The following is an 8,865-nucleotide window of genomic DNA, read 5'->3' as shown; positions in this document are numbered from 1 at the left end:
GACCAAACCACACCATGGGGCTTTCTGGCCCAGTGCCATTCAGCCTTGTGTCCTTCTCCAGTCTCCCCAGGGCAACCCCAGATTCCATCAGCCCAGAGGTAGCTTCTCAGAGCCCCTTGGTTCCCTCCTGCAAATGCTACTATTGGGAGCAGGTTCCCAACTCCCTGTAGGCTGTGTACCTCTCCTTAAATGCCGGTTCTTACTGGGAACAGTGTGACCTGGCATCTTCTATTCACTTTTTCTAGAAGTTGTACCGTTCACAAGTGGCATTATTTATATTTATGTTGTGCTGCTGTCCAGCTGCTAGGAGCCCTTCATCTGCACAGACGCTGGCCAGAGGTATGTGACCATGTGGCGTGTCTTAGCCTAGAAGCTGCTACTTACACCCTCTTCCTCTGTCACTCACCTCTCCAGCCAGAGTCATTGGCTGAGGCTCACCATTCACAAAAGGCAGACTTTGCAGTTTTACCAGTCGTCTTAAAGTGATGATCCCAAACAGGTGTATTCGGAAAATCTTTTCCCCTCCCTGTTCTCCTGTCTCCCTTTTTTTCAGATTTCTCCCTTCCTAAATTGCAGAACATCGTCTCTGTTTAACACTATACATTCACTTCTTGTTTTTTGGAAGTGCAGAATCTCAATGTATGTCTGTTTACAGCTCCCACTATTCACTGCTCACTGCAAGGGGGTCTACATCAGTTTATTTTATTTCGTGGCTGATTGGATGTTAGGGCGAGCCCCAGCATCCACCCAGGTCAGAACACAAAGCTGCTTCTTCACAGTGGAAATAATAAAGGCATGACTTGGTGTACAGGAGTCGGCGCCAAATCTGCCTTAGAATTAAACTTTCCAAAGTACATTACACATCTCCGAGACCATTAAGGGGAGAGGAGAGAGTGTGGTTTGTCTTTGAAATCATGGTCAATGCTTTCAGACAGTCCTGCTGGTTACAAGGCTGTTTGCTGTCCCACCATTAGCCTGTGGTGTTTCCTCCCTGTCCTTTGTACCACTGGGTCCTTCCCTGGCCAGGGGACATAAATGGTGCTGATCTCAGGTTGCCAGAGTCTCGGTGGGGAGTGAGGGTGAGGGTGCCTGTTGTCAGCCGCGTTCTTTTGTTTCAATCAAGGTGATGCTGTAGAAGTGATTTTGTTTTACTGAACAATAAAATTATTTGTGGTAACACATGTTCAGTGGATGTGTGAATAAGAGGAATATGAAAAACTACCGTCCAGCAGGTCTTGATGACCAGACAGTCCTGTGTATGTTATGTGCCTGCGTGAATGCATGTTTCCTGCCTGGTACATGGAAAGATGTGGCTCGTGCAGGAACTCTTGGAAGATCTTGTTTTGGGTTCTGCACACAGATCATGTGTTAAACTTTTCTTTAATAAATGAATTTTATTTTTTATTTTTGAGAGGTTGCAGTCTGTGTCTTGTCACTTTTTCTTTTCTTTTTTTTTTTTTTTTTTTGGTCACTCAGATCCCTTTACTAGATCTTAGGTCAGAATGTTTGTGATTTATGTCTCAGAGCTCATTCTGGGTATAGTGCGAATAGTAGAACCATCTGTGTATGGAGAGTCCCCGAGAAAGGGCAGGTAGTTGTTTTTCTGTTGGACAGTCCTGCCCTTCCTAAGTCTGCTCCTGCTTCTCTTGAACACTTGAGTGGGAATTCTCAGCCCCCTTCTGTGCGTGTCAGGTGACCACCCAGGACAGGCGTGACAGTTAGTTTTTAAGTGTCAAGGTGGCTGGGCGAGCGTATTGAATAACCCAGTTATGCAGTCAAACACTAAGCTAGATGTTGCTGTGAGGCATTTTGTAGATGTGGTTAACGTCCACAGTCAGTTGCCTTTCGATAAAAAGCTTATCCTCAAAATGCGGGCGGGCTTCGTCCAGTGAGCTGAAGGGCCCTAAGAGCAAAACTGAAGTTTCACTGAGAAGTTCTGCCTCAAGACTGGCAGCGTCAGCTCCTGCCTGAGAGGTGCCAGCTGCCAGCTGGCCCTATAAATTGGGAATGTGCCAGCCTGTTCAATCACACAAGTCCTTGAAACTTCTCTGTCTCTGTCTCTCTCTCTGGCCCTCTCTCTCTGTTTCCCCTCTCTCCTTCTCTCCCTCCCTCCCTCTGCCTCACATATATATGTATGTATGAATATCTCCATCTAACTTGTTCTGCTTTTCTGAAGAATCCTGACTGATGCAAGAGGTAACACCCACCTTTCTTGAAGTGACAAGATTGATTTCAGGACAGTGGAAGAGACAACTCCCCTTCCCTTTTTGTCACATTTAAGAGGAAAAACAAGGCTGCCCCTGAGATGATTTGAAAACTAATCTTCGTTGGCTGCTAGATTAGACTTTTATAAAAGCAGAGCCCTCGAGGAACACTGTTGAGGTGCAATACTTTACTGAGAGAAGAAGGTGGGGAAAGTATGATTGTTCTCTGTGATCAGTGTTACTACTAGAACTGGGGGGTGTCGAAGGCATTCAGTGACTGTTCCAGGATACCAGGCAGCAAGGGGCAGAGCTGGGATACATATGAGCCTTGTGGTTGCAGAACCCAAGTTCTTCCTGAGGCGCTGGCTGCCTTGCCCTGTGCTGCAGCCTCAGCAGGGAGGGCCACTCTTAGGGACTATTGAGGGGGTAAGAGGGAATGTTATAAAGTACCTGGCATGAAGGGCTTATGAAACATTTTATGAAACAATAGCTGAATTGAAGAAAACTGAGACAGAGAAGCAGTTTTACTTGTTTTTTTGGTTTTGCGTCCATTCATTATAATCTTGTCCTGCTCACTGGCTGTGGGCTGAGCTTTCAACCCTTCTTAAACTGTTCACCTCTTCATGTTTTTATTCCTGTTCATGTCTGTACATAATGGCCGTAATCTCTCCTTCCAGGTACCCAAGGCCCTCAGGGTAAGGGCCACTGCACTTGCATGGGCATAAATTGAGTGACAGGGACTGGATTTGGACCCTAAGTCTAGCTAGGGTGTGCTAAATTGCTAGCGTTTTGCTAAATAGACTGGCTTCCTCTGACCCAGCCCATTGCAGGTATGTATTGAGAAACTATGTGTGTCTTCAGCCAGTGCCCTTTACTAGACCCTTGGCCTTTGATCTCTCCCCACCTTGTTTTGAAAAAATTGGGGTAAAATTTACATGTAATAAAAGTCACCTGTTTTTTTTAAGTGCACAATTTGATGAGTTTGGGCAAATGCGTGCAGTCAGCCGACCACCATTTCAGTGAAGATACAGGATGCTTCCTTTCCCTCCCAAAGGTCCCTCGTGCCCCTCTGCAAGCCCATCCCCATGCCACTCAGCCCTTGGAAATAACTGATCTGACTTCTCTGTCTCTAGTTTTGCCTTTTCTAGAATGTCATATACAGGGAACATTACGTATGGTCCTTTCTGCCTGACTTCTTTCGCTTTGTGTAATGCTTTTTATACTCCACTATGTTGTGACATATACCAGGAGTTTGTTTTTATTGCGGGATAATATTCTGTTATGTGGCCAAACCATAGTTTGTTTGTTCATTTACCGATTGTTGGACATTTGGGTTGCTTCCAGTTTGGGGTGTTATGAATAAAGCTGCTATAAATATTTATATACAGATATTTGTGTGGACATATGTATTTATTACCTTTTGGCAAATACCTTGGAGTGGAATTGTGAGGTTGTATGGTTAAGTGTATACTAACTTTATAAGAAACTGGAAAACTGTTTTCCAAAGTGGCTGTACCATTTTAGATTCTTACCAACAATTTATGAAAGTTCCATGTGCTCCACATCCTCATCAATATTTCATATTGTGTTTTTTTCAGTTTTACCCATTTTAGTGGTTGTGTAGTGGTACCTTATTGTGATTTTAATTTGCATTTGCCTAATGACTACTGATGTTTTGCATCTTTTCCTGGGCTTGTTTGCCATTGGTCTTTTTTTTTAATGAAAACTTTTAATTCATAGTCAACATGATTGTCTATGTAGAAATGCAAAGTATAGAAATACAGAATAAAATTTAACATTAGAAACAATTAGCACATTCACAGTATTGTGCAGCCATTACCGCTACTAATTCCAGAATATTATCACCTCAAATGGTAACCATATACACATTAAACACTTCCTGTTCCCCCCTGTTTTAAAATGTACCTGGGCTTTGTTTTAATTAGGTATGGTAAGGTACACAGAAAGGGATATGACTGTCATGAAGGATGAAGTTTCTCTACTCACAGATCCATAGGAACAGGAGGCAGGGCCACATGGGGAAGTACCAGGGGTGACCAGGAGGCAGAAGAGAGGGGGAGATGTGGGCAGGAGCCGTTATTGCGGTTTTTGTAGGAAAGGCAAGGCAGGGTAGGGTTAGCGAGCTGAGCAGACTTAGGGTTAGATAGGTAAACACTCTGTGCAGCCTGGGCTGTAGAGGTGGTTGCTAGTTGTCCTTAACTGGTCCTGGGGTGACTGAAGGCAGGGACTGTGTTCCAGACTGATAAAATGTGTTGGGTTGGGGTTGTACTCAGGATTGTTTAGTTTGCATATCAAAGGGATGTCCTCAGGCAGGCTGTTTGCTATCTCCAGGAATTAGCTGACTCTGGGAGGGGCAATCCCTCTCTGGGTCCACAAGGCCCCAAGATGTCAAAGCATCATAAAATACAGAAAATAGAAAACATGATTTTAATACACCCCTTCCTCCTAACCCCTGGCAACACCCCTGCTTTCTGTCTCTAGGGATTTGCATATTCTGGATATTTCATATAAATGGAACCATTCAATATGTGACCTTTTTTTTCTGGCTTCTTTGGTTTTGTGCAGTGTTGTCAAGGTCCATCCATGTTGTAGTATACATCAGTAATTCATTCCCCAGCAGCAATCACAAGGCTATTTTCTGTTTCTTGCTTTTGTTACTCAATGTAACCAGCATCTTCATCACCTTCTCTCCTCCTCCTTCACCTTCCTCTACATCTAGTTGACCATTTTCCTTCTTTTCTTGGTTCCCAAGTTCCCTGATCCCTTAGTCCCCTGGTCTATCTTCTTTAGTGAAGTATTTATTCAAATTATTTTCCTCTTTTAAAATTTGGTCTTTAAAAAAAATTGAGCTTTTTATTTTGAAGTAATTATAGATTCACAGGAAAGTGCAAAGAAATGTATAGGGAGATCCAGTGCACCCTTCACCCAGTCTCTCCCAGTGTTGACAGCTTGCATGATATAGTACATTATCAAAACCAGGAAATTGACACAATCCATAGAGCTCATTCTTGTTTCTCCAGTTATATATGCACTCATCTGTGTGTGTGCATGTTCGAGTATGTGTTTGTGTGTGTGTAGCTCTAAGCAATTTTATCATGTGTAGCTTCTGCCACCACAATCAAGATGCTGAACTGTACCATCACCACAAGACTCCTTGATGCTACCGCTTTACAGGTGCATCCATGCCCTGCACCTTCCCAACATCCCCTAACCCCTGGCAACCACTAATCTGTTTATTTTTCATCTCTGTCATGTTATTTCACACATGTTCTATAAATGTAATTATACTCTACGCACCCTTTTGAGTTTGGCTTCTTTCACTCAGTGGAATTTCCTTGAGGGTCATTCATGTTGGTGCCTGTATGAATCATTCATTCCTTTTCATTGCTGAGTAGTATTCCATGGTGTGGATGTGCCATCGTTTGTCCAAATGACCACTGAAGGAAATTTGCATAGCTTCCACATCTGGCTATTACAAATAAAGCTTCTGTGAATACTTATGCCCAAGTTTCTTTATGAAAATAATTTTTTATTTCTCTGGGATGTATGTGAGGAGTGTAATTGCTGGGTTGTATGGCAAGCCCATTTTAAGTTTTAAAAGGATCTTCCAAACCATTTTCCAGAGTGGCTGTACCATTTTACATTTCCATCAGCAATGTATGAATGATCCAGGTTCTTTTCATCCTTGCCAGCATTTGGTGATGTTATTTTTTATTTTAGCCATTTATCAGATCTTATAAATATTTTGTTAGATTTATACCTAAGTAATTTTCTTTGGAGCAATTGTCAGTGGTAATGTGTTTTTAATTTCAGTTTCCACATGTTCATTGGTAGTGTATAGAAATGAAATTTATTTTTGAGTGTTAAACCTGTTTTATGACCTTTCTGCACTCGCTTCGTAGTTCTATGAGTTTTTAGTTAAAATTCTTGGGATTTTCTATGTAGATAGTCATGTTGTCTGCAAATAAAGTAGTATACTTCTTTCCTGATACCTTTTTTTTTTCTGTCTTATTGCTCTGGCTAGAACATTCAGTACTGTGTTAAAAAAGAGTGGTTCCAGTGAACATCTTAGCCTTGTTCCTGATCTTACCAGGAAAGCCTTCAGTCTTTTCACCTGTCAGTATGATGCCAACTGTAGGATTTTTATAGAAGTTCCCCTCTGTTCCTGTACTGAGAGATTTCTTGGAAACATGAATGGCTTAATTTTGTTGAATGCTTTTTCTGCATCAATTGTTATCATCTTAAAATTTTTCTGTCGATATGGTGAATTAAATGGATTCATCTTCAACTATTGAACCAGCCTAGCTTACCTAGAATAAATCCCACTTGGTCATGAAATATTTATATTTTATATCTATCTATATCTGTATCTACATATTATGGATTGTTTTTTGCTTTTTACTCACCCTGATATTTACTCTTACAAACGTAGGATGCAGAATGGTGCCGTTTTATAAAGGAGCAAACCATATGCTATAACTGCAATTCTTGGCCTCAGGCCAGGTTCCCAGCGGCTATGGTGTTACCTAAAGGCCACATATGTTTCCTTAGGACAGAGTGTCTAAGCCTCAGTATTATGTACATTTCGGTCTGGATCATTCTCTGCTGTGGGGCTGTCTTGTGCACTGTAGGGTGTTTAGCAGCATCCATGGTCTACCCACTAGATGCCACTTGCACCCCGCCAATTAGGACAACCCAAAGAGTCTCTAGACATGGTCAAAGGTCCATGTGTGTGTGTGTGTGTGTGTGTGTGTGTGTGTGTGTGTGTCTGTCTGTCTGTCTGTCTCGGGGGCGGGGATGTGTTTGGAAATCACTACCCTCTCCACCAAGAACCACCGCCTTAATACATGTAGCCCTTAACTACCCCTAGCTGGGGGGATGTCCTTTTGTCTTGGCTAAGGAACAAAGGTGTGTGGTCATGGTTACTACAAAAAGATCTGCCTTCTTAATAGCAATGATAAAATATCTAACATCTTCTGTGCATTTACTCTGCCAATCATTTTAAGCACTTTACCTATATTATTTTCTTTGGTGCTCAGATCCAGTGAGGGAGGGTGCTGGTAGTATCCCCACTTTTCAAACTGAGGCATAAAAGGTTAAAGGACTTACCCAAGATAGCACATTTTCTATCGTGATTATTATTATCATTGGCCGTGCCGCATGGCACGCGGGATCTTAGTTCCCTGAACAGGGATCAAACCCACACCCCCTGCAGGGGAAGTGCAGAGTCCTAACCACTGGACCGCCAGGGAAGTTCCAAAGATCACAGTTTCTAATTGGTGGAGCCAGGTCTGTCTGACTCCAGACCTCATGTCCTTGCCCCAGGATCCACTTTGCTGCTACCTGATTCTGTCACGCCTCCCCTCACATCCCTCAATGGACGCAGTATATCTCTAGGCCCTGGTCTGGGTACCTAACTCCTCCCACATTCCAACCCCAGGCTGCTTTCCCCACCCTGTGCTCCACCCCATGCCCCCATCAGAACCACCCGCCACTGCTGAAATACTGAAAATCTTCAGGCCTTCCCTTTGGGCTCTTCTCTTAGCCCAGCTGGCCCTTCTCCCTGTGCTCATTCTGAAGCTCAACGTTAAGACCCAGCTGCAATGGCTGCAGCTCTCTAGAAGCTTCCCTGGCCGCTCCCATCAGAATTTGTGGCTTTCTCCTGAGCGATGCTGTGAACACGCCACTTCCCTGGTTAGCATCCTCGCTGCTGATGCAAGAGAGACGTGACTACTTGGCCACTTCCCCAGATCATGAGTTGCTTGCAGTGTTGATCACATGAGGCCAAGTGCCAGGCTGTGGGGTTAATCCTATACTTGGAATTGGCTGGTTACGAAATTCAGTGTCGTCTCCTGCGGGAGAGAATGCTGTCCTGGCCTGTGAGGAGTTGACATCACTCTATTTATTCTGAGTTTCATATCGGTCTAACCAAGCACTTTCCTTGGTTGGATCTTGTAGGTCTGTTGAGGAATCATGAGAAAATTCTAAAGGCTTGTCATTCCCCAGCCCTGTCCGTGAGAATATTCCTGCTCTACTTTCAGTGCCACAACCTGTGCCTCTCCTCAAGGTGGAGCTGGCAGAGTCGCTGAGAACTCCCAAAGCCTGTCCTCAGATGCTGCAGCGTGCGCTGTTGTTCAGCACCTGGGCGCAGTGTCCTCGCAGGCTGGCATTTCACCCATTCGTGGTGTGGCACCAGGAGGATGGGGCAGCTGTTCTCTACGGAACTAGCGTGGGCCCTGGGCAAGTCACTCCATATCTCAAAACTTCATATATTGTATCTTCCCCCCCACCCCCGCTCTATCTTATAGAATCTCCATGATCTTCAGTCCACAAGAGAGTGGTTTGGCTGGCCCTGTCTGCCTTATTTCTACCTCCAGATACTCACTTTTTGCAGCTCTCTGCCCAGGACTCCACATGTGTCCCTCCAGAGCACTGCTCTGATTCCTGGAAGATGTATCTACCTTCTTCATAAGACCTTGAGAAGCCCCGTGAGATGGTGCAGCCATGCAGGCCACCCATCCGAGGAGCAGTCTCACAGTTCCCTTGCTGTTGGTCCCAGTGGATTCCAGCTGCACCTCCTCGCGGGACATGCCCTTCCTTGTGGTGAATCCTCACCATCCCCGTCCCCTTCCTGGCCGTC

This window comes from Hippopotamus amphibius, chromosome 1 (assembly GCF_030028045.1).
Source record: "Hippopotamus amphibius kiboko isolate mHipAmp2 chromosome 1, mHipAmp2.hap2, whole genome shotgun sequence".
Taxonomy (NCBI): Eukaryota; Metazoa; Chordata; class Mammalia; order Artiodactyla; family Hippopotamidae; genus Hippopotamus; species Hippopotamus amphibius.
The sequence above is the reverse complement of the archived record's forward strand: the minus strand, read 5'-3'. Positions refer to the sequence as shown.